General features: G+C 42.5%; 1 long non-coding RNA gene across 1 annotated transcript; it reads right to left on the bottom strand.

Moving 5' to 3' along the window:
- Positions 1–1,080: 1,080 nt before the first annotated feature.
- On the bottom strand, positions 1,081–4,549 carry LOC126993542 (uncharacterized). Its single transcript, XR_007747895.1, has 3 exons — positions 3,937–4,549; positions 2,793–2,852; positions 1,081–1,798 (listed from the first exon to the last, which is right to left on the bottom strand). It is a non-coding gene; the product is annotated as an uncharacterized LOC126993542 (long non-coding RNA).
- Between the last annotated feature and the right edge of the window lie 10,591 nt (positions 4,550–15,140).

Below are 15,140 nucleotides of genomic sequence, written 5' to 3'. Positions count from 1 at the left end.
TGAACATGACCCGATTTATAACAGGCAAAACCAACAATGGTGCGTTATATACAATAAAAACTGTATAAAAATGTTGCAAGGCACATCAATATAAGAGCAAAGCATCATAAAACATGCTGAAATACATGATGGAGGACATCAAGAAGATAACACATGAGTTGTCTTAAATGGAATGCAATAACTTGGTGGTCCTGGGAGACAGCCGAGCCTGGAGGTGAAAATGGGATGTAGGACACGGTATGATCTCAAGCTCTGACCTTGGTGTCAGGGTCATGAAGATATTAAGTTCAGTAGGCACAACTATGCAGCAGAGGCACATATGATAAAAGCAAATGAGACAAAATAAGGCAACTCATAGTGAAATAAAATATCAGGAAAGTTATGCTGCAGTATGTGACACACCAAATTACAGGGCAGAGAGTGATATGTATTTCATAGGCTACATCAGTAAACATGTAGCATTTATTGCAGGAAGCACACATTAAAGTTGGATGTAATAAAATATATGTTTTTAGCACACATTAAAGTTGGATGTAATATAATCATTTGATATGAAACTCCTTGAACTGGCCAACCAAACAAACCACTCTCTGTCCACCCCACCCCCCTCAAAAAAGCATTATTTTTCGCAATGTTTATGAGGCATTAGTCAAGAATATCAACTGCCATTACATTTTGTCCAAAAAAATCATACCTATGTGATTATGTATATCATATAAATCAGAAAAAAAAACATTGCATGCTATAATACAAACAAGATTACTCCTGGAAGCCACATTAATGATGCCAGACACGTGACGATAGATGAAATTACAAGCTGTATTTCACATCATGAAACCAAGCCAAGTGTCACTGCAGCACATTATTAGGTAAGGCAGACATCAAAAGCTTGTTACCTGAACAAGATTAAACATAACAGGCAAAATCCACAATAAAGCATTGCATAATGTTGGGTAGGGGAGAGAACAAATGCTTCCAAGCATTCCACCTGAAATAAACAATGGCAGATATTCAAAGCTTGTGAGCTGAACAAGATCTGATTTATAACAGGCAAAACCAACAATGGTGCATTACATGCGATATCTGGCAGGGGATTCTTTGCATTACAACTGGAAAGTGGCAGACACCGAAAGCTTGTTAACTGAACAAGATCTGATTTATAACAGGCAAAACCAACAATGGTGCATTACATGTGATATCTGGCAGGGGAGATAAATGATTCCTTGCATTACAACTGGAAAGTGGCAAACACCCAAAGGTTGTTAATTGAACAAGATCTGATTTATAACAGGCAAGACCAACAATGGTGCATTACTTGCAATATTTGACAAAATATATGTAAAAAAATTTCTTGGCGTAACAAGAGTAATACTAAATAATGGCAAATCCCACGAAGTATCTCTTCTTTTGACAAAGCCTGTGCTCTTTGCTGCAGGGCTGTCAGAATCTGTTTGCTCCAGCCAACATTTACTGAAATACCCCTGAGTCATGAGTGAAGTGTTGAAATTGAAGGCAAGTGAAATACTGTGCTTAGAAATCTATTAGCATTTGGACTTTGATAGTATAAGGCCAGAGCAAACCTCCTCTCTTGTAACCCATATCTCCTACTAGGCTTAGATCTTGGCATCTTGCAGCATGTTGAACCTGACCTCAGAAATAATCCACCCCTATTGGATCTAAAAAACTGCTGGCTCTGGGCAAAAACTGCCCAGGAGTTGTAACAGCCTGGGCTTTGAGCTGCCTTGCCTCCTGGTGCAGACGACAGACTGTTTTGTGCAGCAATTTTCACTTTTCATGTCTGAAAATACATGCAAAAATATTTAATCACAATTCTAAATAATAAAACATGTGCATGAAATTGCATTATTTTCAGTGCTATAAGGACAGTGAATCTCAGCATTAGCATTATGTCTGCACGCCAGCTTCGATGGAAGGCTTCACTTAGATTGCCTGACAAGAGTAATATATTCAGGAGAGATGGGGGAGAGGATACAACTGGAGACTCTTGACAGATATAATGTCAAGATCTAAAAGCACCCATTTTCCATATATATATCTTTGATGTTCAGTCCATACCAAAACATTTGTCAAAGTGTTGCCACACTAAAAATCTAAAAATTCCCTGTTTTTGCAGTGTTAGTCATACCTAAGCCCTGCTAAACCATCCAAGTGAATCAAGAATGAGTTCCGGGGGGGCAGCATGAGCCAATACTAAATGGCGCCACTATAAAAAAAAATTGCCTGCATCATGACGGGCCTGGGCCGATCGCCAGGCCCCTGAAGAAAACCTACCGGCGCTATAGGCATGTGGAAAAAAAAAAGGATCACATCAGAAGAATGGACAAAGGTTTGTTAGTGGCACTTCAAGGTTATGCTACCTCTTCAAAGATTGGCCAGTCATGGTTTAAAGTGGAACAGGATAAACAAGAAACAGGCAGGTATCTGTGGACACTACTGTTACTATCAATTGCCAGCCTATGGCAAAATTTGAACCTATGCTATCAAAATTATAAGACCCATGTGCTGATCACTCGACTAATCGTAACGGTACTACATCCATAGAAACATAATAGAGTTTAAATATATCATTCAAAATGTCAACCTTTTTACATACCTTTTTTTAAAATATGTAGCCTACTGGTGTTACAGTTAAATATTGAACTCAATTTGTATGCAGAGATGTGAGGAATGTTATTAAGCTGTAATGTTTCCAACACATTAGTTGTGATTAAAGCAACACGGAATAGTAACTAAAGAGGATAAATTATCACTGAGAACAAGAGGTTCCTTACTATATTGTGGTGAGCTTGATGGCCGAGTCGAGTTTCCTCCAACCCCATCAAGTTCACACCCTGTTGAGAGGCAATTTTTTAATCAAAGTGAAAAATGGATGCAAATGGTCACTAAAATTAGTTATTATACTTGGTGTCACAAATTCGGGGAAATAATTTAGGGAAGGACTCCCGGACTTGACATCACTGATGAGGTAAATGATCTCGTGCACTCATTGGGCTATAATATATACATTGTTATAATGTGTATTATTGTCTTGTTACTATATATTACCTACTGATAATGGAAATACATGTCAGGATTAATCATCAAATACAAGGAAAAAAGAATCATGTATGGAAATTGTGAACTTTTAAGTTCATGTAACAAACAAGGTTTATTATACACAAAAAGGTTGGATACTTCAGATGTAAAAGATTTTTGGATATAACATCACCCCCTTCCTCCATATTGGTTCTTTAAAGCAAGGGTTGACTACAGCTCATTATTATTTGCGGCAGGTTTAATGACACTTTTTTTAGTGCAAAGCATCTGGAAATCAATGATCATTATGGAATACTTCTCATGAGTAGCTACTAAAACTTAACAACCTAGAAGGATGCATCATCAGACTGTAAAGGATAGATATATTATAAGACATAGCCACATTGGTGGATCCAAGGGGGGGCCCAGGGGGCCCGGGGCCCCCCCCCATAGTTCTGAGTGATACAGGAAAACTAGCTCAAAAGCGCGCTGCGGCTAAAACAATGCTTTGGCACAAAGTCCAGGCCGTTATACCCATTGATTTAGGTCAGTCCACCAGTTTTTCAAGACCAGGACTGCCAAGAATGGCTAATCAGTAATGCTAATGCTCCTTCCACCCGCAAAAAGTCTGACGTCCCCCCCCAAACTCATTTCCTGGATGTGCACCCAAAGACATACCTTAACATGGTTCAGTGATCATGGAAAAAAAAAAAAAAAGTTAAAACAATCAGTATCCAATCATTTCAGGATACACAACTCAGCAGCCATATGAAGGAATTCTACAACTTAAAGGTGATGCTGAGCAGGGCATGTGTTAAGTGACTTGCACAATCTATTTTGTGAAGTCATAATTAGATTAATAACACAACAATCAACAAACACTAGATGAAGTATTCATACCAAAATCAGTACATGGAGCTGGTGCACTGCAATGGGGAGCACATTCCTGCAGTCTATATAGCAAGAGGGTTGGATGCTGCCATGTACTTCAGGGGGTGGCTAAATGTCTTCACCCTTGGCCTCTTTCTTGGACTCTCCCCTTCATCTGCCACATTCTCTTGGATGATATCGAACGTGTTCGGATCTGTTGGGATGTGGTTGTATTAGATGTGGAATAACATACGACAGTGGAACATGGAAGGAAAGAGTATGTCCACACGGTAAAATACAGAGATGAGGATTGCACTGCATTAGTTAAGTGATTACAAGATGTAAATTGAAATTCTTTGGATACTGAAAGGATGTACGGGGACAACTGGGTGAGAAGGGAGAGAGATGCAGATTTTGATGTTATATAGCTAGTTACATCAATGAAGACTTAGGACATACACATTCAGAAAGACCACAATTTTGGCTGCTAGACAGAGAAGCACTAGATGTCAAAGTGCCAGGACATTGAAGGAATTAATAAGAAAAGCAATAATAATTAATGAGTATAAATATATTTCTGATATTTTTGTTTATCTTAATACTAGTATTAGAATTTTCAAACACTAATAATATAATAAATAAATATTGATAAATTAATGAAAATAAATACATTAATTGTACTAATACTACCACTAACAATATTAACAGCACTGCACCTAAGAGACTGAGCAATAAACTGAGTCTGAAATATAACCATAATTGAACTGTCTCTGTCTGAGTGTTATGTGAAGCTTGCTCCATGCACCGTGATAGGAATGGCATAGATGCATGCAGGTTGCTGAGATACTTACAGTCACCAGCCACTTGTAGATATGGCACCAAAATGTGTTGGAAGCATTGGCGGCCAACTTCTATTTATTTAATTATTATTTTCTTTAAACAAAGGAGACAGCTCAAGGGCAACAAAGTGTACTAGAAAAAAAGCCCCACTACTCACCACTCTCAAACAGACAAAAGTAGAGTCTTGATACACTCTTCTTGAAGGTCAAGTTATAAGCAGGAGGAAATGCAGACGAAAGAAGGCTGCTCCAGAGTTTATCAGTGTAAGGGATGAAAGAGTGAAGATGCTGGTTAACTTTTGCATAATATATTTGGCAAGTTAGAACATGCAGTAATTGACTTAAATTAGAAAAGTAAAGATTTAGGAGGGAAATGGGCAGGCATTGGTTTAGTAATAGGGTGGTGGGGGAATGGAATAAACTCAGCAATCACATAGTGAGTGCAGGGACGATAGCTTGTTTTAAGAGTAGACTGGATAGCTACATGGACGAGGCTGATATGTGGTAGTGGGGAGGAATCTGGAGCTGCCGTGTGTAGGCCATTCGGCCTCTTGCAGTCTCCCCATGTTCATGTGTTTAAATCAAGTGCAGCGGCCAGCGGGTCCGCGGGAGGAGGGGAGGCATGCAGTTAGCAAGTTCAGAACACCAGTCAGCGTGAAAATGATTAGAATTTCCACATTATCATTATTTATATATATCACTTACCTCCGGCTGGCATCCTTCCGTAATAAATGTAGCTTCACACCAGGCTACGTCCTCTTTTTCACCACAAAGGGACATGATTTGAGGCTCCGGCTGGTAAACGTGGTGTTATGATTTTTGAACGAGGCAGCGTTGCAATCGGACCAGAGAAAGATATTGCTGCGAATAGCGGTATAATAAACAGTATAAGTTAGACCGAGATAATTATATCCACCCACTCTTTCCCCCTACAAACCAATGATTCAATGTAAATCATTACTGGTGGAAGTCAGCGTGCGTGCTAAAACAATGAGTTTGGAAGAAAAACATGATCACATTGTTTTTAAAAGAACAGCAATAGGGCTACAACCTTGGTTCATTCCAGTATGTATACAGAAAGGTTAAACACGTAAAACACATCTAACCACTGGTAGCCTCCCACAAATGCAGAGAAAGTAATATAATTGCGGTACAATAATAGCATTACTCATGACATGTAGTCAGGCTATATCTACCTGGTAAATATATATATATATATATATATATATATATATATATATATATATATATATATATATATATATATATATATATATATATATATATATATATAGTTCCTACTGTTCATTTTAATGTTTATCTCCCTATATTTTTTTTATTTAAAATGGGAAATAACCAGACTGAAGAAAAAAGTAGCAACATTTGCTGCTTGATCCCATGTAGCAACACTGCTGATGGGTACTGGGGGTTGGGGGTTGGTGTCTTGAGGGGGGAGAGGCGCCTGAATGTAAACAACGCTGCACCTGCGCCATCTGTTGCAACCGACATACACCACCACTCGCCCACGGTCTCCCATAGAGGCCCCCTCTCCTGTTCTACAGTCTCCTTGCGTCTCCCCGTCAGTGGGGAGGAGACACTTATACTGGAAGGGCGTACGCTCCGCCATCGCCAGCTCCTGTACCCTAATAAACTTAAGAATAGGAGCAAGGCCTATTCTTTACAACCCACCAGTACATACGGTGGCAGACTGGCAGCTACACCTCCACCAGTACATATGGTGGCTAGCGGTGCTTACTACGTACCTCTGAAGAACTGGGAGTGGTGTAACGCATCGTTCCAGCCTGCCCCCAAGCTTCCTTGAGATGCCATACCCGCTGCACCGTTCTCCTGCCTTGACTACTTTGCTACTGCTCTATAACCCCCTGGCTGCCTTCCCCTGTGCCCCTGTGCCGTTAGTCCGCCTGTGGTCTCTGAGTTCCCGGTCAAGCTCTACGTAACGTGCTACCGTGCAACCCCCGACCTCGCTCGTGTTCTGCTTCATGACAGTTTTCCCTGGCCCACGTCTTCACCGCCGCGGCACATCACCCTGTGAGTTCTACTGCCTGCTGTGTGTTGTGCAACTCTGCTGTTATCTAGGCATCTTCCACGGTCTACAGGAACCCAGGAAGATGTTTGTGGGCTCCTGTTAGCTTGCCGCCCTGCTGTCCGGCTGCTGATACCTCAATACACCTGTTGTAAGTATTCGAAACTTCTTTTGGGCTTCAAGCGCCCCTCGCAGTGCTTTACTGTTCCGTACGGGTTGTTATTTTTTTTGTGAGCCCTGCTGGGTTATTTTATTGTGTTGTGAGCACAGCCAATATGGCGCTCGCAAGGTCTTCTTTCCTCCTTGCCCGCCAAGTTTGAAAGGCGCGCGGGAAGTTTCTCGTCTCCCATTGGCCGACTCCAGCGTCCTTCGGCTTCCCTGCTTTGATTGGCGGCGGCACCACCGCCCTAGGCTCTAATTGGCCCACGCCCCAGCGTTGCCACAGCGAGTCATCTGATTGGCTCGTGCGCATGGCGGGCAATACAAGTGTTTCCAGGATTGTATTAACCAACACACAAACACTTACACTAAACACATTCCGAATTGTCTTACTGTGGAACACCATCTCTCCTCCTCTAAACCTCACCTTCTCTTCCTCACCGAAACACAGGTTTCTGAGGCTACTGACTGCAATCTCTACTCTGTTCCCTAATACTATCTCTATCTTCAATTTCAATCCAAAGCTGGATGTTGCATCTACGTACGCAACGACATCACTTGCTCTCGGGCCCACGACCTTGACTCTTCTGAATTTTCCACCATATAGCTAAGACTTCATTTTCATTCTATTACTAAATACATCTGTGCTGTTTATCTTTCACCTAATTCTACTAACTATGTAAAATTCTTTGACTACCTGAACTCTAAAGTGGAGCACATCTTGACCCACTCTCCCTTCGCTGATATTTCCATCCTAGGAGATTTCAATGTTCACTACCAGCTTTGGCTTTCATCCTCTTTCACTGACCAGCCTGGTGAACAAGCCTACAACTTTGCTCTCCTCAATGATCTAGAGCAGTTGGTTCAGCACCCTACACGTATTCCCGACCGTCTTGGAGACAGGCCCAACATACTAGACCTCTTCCTTACCTCTAACCATTCTGCTTACTCTGTCAAACTGTTCTCTCCGTTGGGCTCCTCCGATCACAACCTTATTTCTGTATTCTGTCCTATCGCTCCTGTACACCCTCTGGACCCACCGAAGAGGCGATGCTTCTGGCATTTTGCTACTGCTCGGTGGGACGACCTGATGATGTACTTTTCCGATTTCCCGTGGAATGATTACTGCTTCCAGGATAGAGACCCCTCTGTCACTCTGTGTGTGCCCAGCGCATCACAGAAGTGATTGTCTCAGGAATGGAGGCATACATTTCACGTACTTTCTCTACTCCCCATGCTAAAAAGCTTTGGTTTAATCACGCTTGTGCTCGTGCTGTCAAAGATAGAGAGGCAGCTCACAAAAGATACCAGAGCCTTCGAACTCCCGCTAACCAGGACCTTTACATTTCCGCCCGGAATCGTGCCAGATCTATTCATCGCCTTACCAAAAACTCCTCTATCCATACCAAATGTCAACAACTTGCTTTCTCTAATTTTTCCAGAGACCTCTGGCACTTAGCCAAATATATCTCCTCCAATTTCACTTCTTCCTCTTTCCCGCCTCTTCTTAACCCAGACGGCAGCACTGCTGTCTGGGTTAAGAATGATAGTAAGGTCTGAGGTTAAGCGTTCTGCAGCCTCCAGCCTGGAGTCATGTAATTCCTGTTGAGAGGGTCTTCTGTTGAAAGAAGTTGAATAATGCAGAGTGGAGTCATCAGCGTATGAGTGGATAGGACAGTTTATTATGGAAAGAAGATCATTGATGAATAACAGGAAGAGAGTGGGTGATAGGACAGAGCCCTGTGGAATACCACTATTGATAGGTTTAGGGGAAGAACAGTGACCTTCTACCACAGCAGAGATAGAACGGCCGGAAAGGAAACTGGATATAAAGGAACAGAGAGAGGGATAAAATCCGAAAGAGGGCAGTTTAGAAAGCAAAGACTTGTGCCAGACTCTATCGAAAGCTTTCGATATGTCTAGCGCAACTGAGAAAGTTTCACCGAAACGGCTAAAAGAGGATGACCAAGAGTCAGTTAAAAGAGCAAGAAGATCGCCAGTAGAACGCCCCTTGCGGAACCCATGCTTGCGATCAGATAGAATGTCAAAAGTGGATAGGTGCTTTTCAATCATCCGGTTTAAGATTGATTCAAAAGCTTTAGATAGACAGGAGAGTAAAGCTATAGGGCGGTAGTTTGAGGGACTGGAACTGTCATCCTTCTTAGGCACAGGCTGTACGAAGGCGTACTTCCAGCAGGACGGAAAGGTATTTGTTGATAGGCAGAGACGAAAGAGTTTGACCAGGCAGGGTGTCAGCACGGAGGCACAGTTTTTAAGGACAATAGGAGGCACTCCATCAGGTCCAAGCCTTCAGAGAGTTGAGGCCAGAGAGGACATAGAAAACGTAATTATGAAGAATCTTAATAACAGGCAAAGGAGTCAGAGGGGGGATGAGTGGAAGGAACATGCCCAGAATCGTCCAGGGTGGAGTTCTTACAGAAACTTTGAGCGAAGAGTTCAGCCTTAGAGATAGATGAGGGGGCGGTGCTGCCGTCAGGGTTAAGGAGAGGAGGGAAAGAATAAGAAGTGAAAATGGAGGAGCTATTTTTGGCTAGGTGCCAGAAGTCACGGGAAGAATTAGAAAAAGTAAGGTTTTGACATTTTCTATTTATAAAAGAGCTTTTAGTAAGTTGAAGAATATATTTGGCACGGTTCCGGGCAGAAATATAAAGATCATGGTTAGCAGGAGTGCGAAGGCTTTGGTACCTTTTGTGAGCTGCCTCTCTATCTTAATAGCAAGAGAACAAACATGATTGAACCAAGGCTTTTTAGCATAAGGAGTAGAGAAAGAACGTAGAATGTATGCCTCCATTCCAGAGACAATAATTTCTGTGATGCGCTGGGCACACATAGAGGGGTCTCTCTCCTGGAAGCAGTAATCATTCCACGGGAAATCGGAAAAATACATCCTCAGGTCGTCCCACCGATCTGAAGCAAAATGCCAGAAACATCGCCTCTTCGGTGGGTCCAGAGGATGTACAGGAGCAAAAGGACAGGATACAGAAATAAGGTTGTGATCGAAGGAGCCCAACGGAGAGACCAGTTTGACAGAGTAAGCAGAAGGGTTAGAGGTAAGGAAGAGGTCTAGTATGTTGGGCCTGTCTCCAAGACGGTCGGGAATACGTGTAGGGTGCTGAACCAACTGCTCTAGATCGTTGAGGAGAGCAAAATTATAGGCTTGTTCACCAGGCTGGTCAGTGAAAGAGAATGAAAGCCAAAGCTGGTGGTGAACATTGAAATCTCCCAAGATGGAGATTTCAGCGAAGGGAGAGTGGGTCAAGATGTGCTCCAATTTAGAGTTCAAGTGGTCAAAGAATTTTACATAGTTAGTAGAGTTAGGTGATAGATAAACAGCACATATGTATATAGTAATAGAATGACAAGGAAGTCTTAGCCAGATGGTGGAAAATTCAGAAGAGTCAAGGTCGTGGGTACGAGAGCATGTGATGTCGTTGCGCAGGTAGGCGCAACATCCAGCTTTGGATTGAAATTTAGGATAGAGATAGTATTAGGGAACAGAGTAGAGATTGCTGTCAGTAGCCTCAGAAACCTGTGTTTCGGTGAGGAAGAGAAGGTTTGGTTTAGAGGAGGAGAGATGGTGTTCCACAGAATGGAAATTAGAACTAAGACCGCGAATGTTGCAGAAATTAATAAGGAGGAAGTTTGAGGAGTTATCAGGACACCTCTTCCTTCAGTTACTGTCTGTTGTGCCGCGCGTTGCACTGTCCGCTTGTAAATTGGTCACCGAGATAAGGTGTCTTATCAGTCTGTCCCTTGTGCTTGGACCGTGGTAAGTACCTGAACATTCCCCGAGCGTTAGTCAGCTAATGTCAGTTCTTCCTGTCATGAACACGGTGTGTACTCAAGTTGTGACCAGTAGAAGTTAGAGGCGTTGGTGACACAAAGCATCTCATGCACACAAGTACGAGATAGGACAAAAGGCGTAGAAAAACAATATAGGTAAAGTTAAGGAAGTACGTTTAAGGTGTGCGGGGCAAATAACCCATTAAAGCCTCTAACGCCAATTTCGGCTTTTCGTTTTAATCGGCGCGGGCGCCGAGCCGTATCTGCTGCCTTCTAACAATAACAAAGCCTACACCCACTGGCCCAAGATGTCTACTAGATGATCGAAGAAGACATCGCACTATGTACAGCAATTGTCTGCCTACTGAAGAAAAGAAGTAGGAGGAAGAAGCTTCTCTAGAGCCGTCAGTAGCAACAGAGAAGAGGAATGTGGCTTTCATAGCACTGACGGAGCGGCTGGGAGGACTATAACCGCTCAGGCAGTGACATCTCAGGTAATGGACGGCTTACTCTTTTGATTTTGCGGCGCCCTTTTCCTTAAGCCGCGAATTTTGAAAAATCAATCGCTTTGGTGCGAATCGCCATAACTCCCTTATTTCTGGGGCTACAGTAAAGTTTTTGGTATCAATCAACGGCAAAATGAAAGGGCTATATATCTTATATAGCGACCGGCTCGAAAATTGACTCAAAAGGGTAAAAAATCGAATAAATTTGCAAAATTGACTGAAAAAAAACCATTTTTGAGTTCCCAACCTTGAAATCCGCTCATTTTTTGAGAATTTTAAAACCCTTATTTAACAAATGATTTAGCTCTACCAATGTGCTTTCCAACATGATGCATAACATTTCCCTATTCCCAGTAGTTTCGTCGCTTAAGCTCTAAACGTAAACCCTGTCGAGAGCGATATTGAGGAACTCCAGACACTTTGCCGTTTTTGTCTAGTGTGGCCTTGCTATTGCCTCTGGAAGGCTGTACTTTGGCATTTAGCTCCTCTGGGAAATGAGGTTTGACCAACTCGAAGGATGTTTTGATAGCTCAATTCCACGTTCGTCGTCGAGCCGTCACAAAATAGCCTGTTTTTCGGCCCTTTTGCCGCGATTTGGATACGTCCTAGTTTTTTGCTTACAAGATATCTAAATAAAAAAGCTACTATTTTTTTTTATAGTCATTTCACTATATAAATCAACCTATATTAAACGCCTCATTATACATTTATTTTTTTAGTATTCAACCATATTTCTTCCCATTTATGAAGATTGTTCCAGAGTTTACCAGCGTGAGGGATGAAAGAGTGAAGATGCTGGTTACCTCTTGCGTAAGGGATTTTGACAGTAAAGGGATGAGCATGAGTAGAAAGTCGTGTGTGGCGAGGCCACAGGAGGGGGGGAGGTATGAAGTTAGCAAGTTCGGAAGAGCATTCAGCATGGAAATATCGATAGAAGATAGAAAGAGTTTCAACATGGCGGCGAAATTTAAGAGGTAGAAGACTATTAGTAAGAGGAGGAGAGCTGATGAGCCGAAGAGCCTTAGACTCAACTCTGTCCAAAAGAGCTGTGTGAGTGGAGCCCCCCCACACGTGAGATGCATACTCCATACGAGGGCGGACAAGGCCCCTGTAAATGGATAGCAACTGTGCGAGGGAGAAGAACTGGCGGAGACGGTACAGAACGCCCAGCCTCGAGGAAGCTGATTTAGTAAGAGAAGAGATATGAAGTTTCCAGTTGAGATTTTGAGTTAAGGATAGACCGAGGATGTTTAGTGTTGAAGAATGTGATAGCTGAGTGTTGTCAAAGAATAGGGGATAGTTGTTTGAAAGATTGTGTCGAGTGGATAGGTGGAGAAACTGTGTTTTTGAGGCATTGAAGGACACCAAGTTCTTCTTGCCCCAATCGGAAATAATAGTAAGGTCTGAGGCTAAGCGTTCTGTCGCCTCCAGCCTGGAATCATTCAGTTCCTGTTGGGTGTGTCTTCTTTTAAAAGAAGTTGAATAATGCAGAGTAGAGTCATCGGCGTAAGAATGGATAGGACAGTTTGTTTTGGAAAGAAGATCATCAATGAACAACAGAAAGAGAATGGGAGATAGGACAGAACCCTGCGGAACACCACTGCTAATAGGTTTAGGGGAAGAAATAGAACGGTCAGAGAGGAAACTGGAGATAAAGGTACAGAGAGAAGGATAGAAACCGTAGGAGGGTAGTTTGGAAAGCAAAGATTTGTGCCAGACCCTATCAAAGGCTTTTGATATGTCCAGCGTAATAGCAAAAGTTTCACCGAAACGGCTAAGAGAGGATGACCAAGAATCACTTAGGAAGGCAAGGAGATAATCAGTAGAACGCCCCTTGCGGAACCCATACTGGCGATCAGATAGAAGGTCAGAAGTGGAAAGGTGCTTTTGAATCTTCCGGTTAAGGATAGATTCAAAAGCTTTAGATAGACTAGAAAGCAAATCTATAGGACGGTAGTTTGAGGGATTGGAACGGTCACCCTTCTTAGGCACAGGCTGTATGAAGGCATACTTCCAGCAGGAAGGAAAGATAGCTGTTGACAGGCAGAGGCGAAAGAGTTTGACCAGCCAGGGTGTCAACACGGAAGCACAGTTTTTAAGGACAATAGGAGGCAATCCATCAGGTCCATAAGCCTTCTGAGGATTGAGGCCAGAGAGAGCATAGAAAACATCACTCTTAAGGTCATACTGGTTTGATATTTGGTTTGGTTAAATTGTTGTTCTTTCACACACATAATATGATTTTTTTTTGTTTTTTCACCAGTCTCTCTATTCCGAACGAAACTATTTTCTTATGGTAGTTTTCGGTCCGTTTTGAACGTGACCTCCCTGGGTGTCATTCTCCCCCCCCCCCCCCCCTTCATTGTGCTCTGAGGCACCCGCAAGGAACACACTAACTTTAGAAAATCTCTGTCAGGATTACAAATAATATGCGGTGGGTGTATATGGGGTTCAAATTAATCAGAATGAGAAGCTCTATCTAATGAGAAGGGTAAGAAAAGCCATGTTGAAACTGGTGAAAGACCGAAATAATACCCATATGGTACCAGTGTGTCTCTCCTAGTAGTAACTAAACTCATGTAAAGGAATAATTTTCAATGGAAGTTATATTGACTGGCTTTGGGATGAACCGAGTGTTAACTGACCTTGCTATAAATTCAACATCTTTGTTTCAAAATTTGCGTACATACAGAAGTCGAAAGGTGGGAAGGGAAGGAAGACTGACACCACAGCCATCACACGACTGGAGGGGGAAAGCCAAAACACACACTGTACACAAGGCTGTGGGGAGACCCCAGTATAAAAACATGCAAAAAACATTGGAAATAACCTACGAGCAACGTCTCCAATAACGTGCTGAAAGGAACCACTTGCAAATATTCCCAAGGCTATCAAGACCTGCGTGGGAGTAGCAACAGCATGAACCCTCCTTGTCCTCATTCTCAGTGCCGGCTCCAATTCTTCTTTGAGCTGAATCAGCTTACATCGAGGGAACCGACAGTGTTTGATGAGTTCACTTTCACTAAAGGGGAGAGGGTCAAAGCGATCGCGAAGCGCCTTTCCTTTCTGTGTGCGCGAGCATAACATACAGCGTAAAGGAACTCCATGATTGCCGGAGGGCGAGAAACAGGCCCAGCTCTTATTATTTACTCGTGTTTATGTATGACATACCAAAGTTTTATATAGATTTGTTTTCTATATTCTTGAATTGCAATTTTAAGTTAAAAATAAACATTAAGGTATGAAATCTTGCTAGAATAGCAACTGCCCCAAGGCAGTACCTGCATGCCGAAAGCGTTTCTACTGCAAATAACAACGTTGCTAATCGGTTGCTTACTCTCTCTGAATTTCCCAACAGGCAACCAGTGAAGCCAAAATCCATGCCAATCGCAGCGGACCGGTTAAATATTTATATCTTAAGCACGGCTTATTTCCAACGATAAAGCAATACGGCAATTTGTTGTATATGCACAAAATACTTCAACACAAACAAACAGACAGAAAGATAAACAAAACACACAAACAGGAGCAACATAAACAAACACCAGAAAATAAACAAAACGAACTGATAAACACAAACAACAAACAAACAGAAGGATAAACAAAAACAAACAATAACAAAAACAAAGATGACCACCCCAAGAACAAACAAAATAAATAAACAAAAACAAACAAACAAGACAAGCAATACACAAACAACAAACAAACGTAAACAAACAAAACAAACACCCAGTCCCCATTTCCCCTCCTCCTCCTCCTCTTCCCTTCTCACCGGCAAGCGGCTTTGCATGATATCGCTGCTGCTGGATCCCTGAGGCGGCAGCAGGCAGCAGGAGGCGCGAGGCTGCTTCGGGGCCACCATGGAGGGTAAATAAGGAAAAC

The sequence above is a fragment of the Eriocheir sinensis genome, unplaced genomic scaffold (assembly GCF_024679095.1).
Source record: "Eriocheir sinensis breed Jianghai 21 unplaced genomic scaffold, ASM2467909v1 Scaffold63, whole genome shotgun sequence".
Classification (NCBI taxonomy): domain Eukaryota; kingdom Metazoa; phylum Arthropoda; class Malacostraca; order Decapoda; family Varunidae; genus Eriocheir; species Eriocheir sinensis.
Note: the sequence above shows the minus strand (reverse complement) of the source record. Positions and strands in the feature narration are given on the sequence as shown.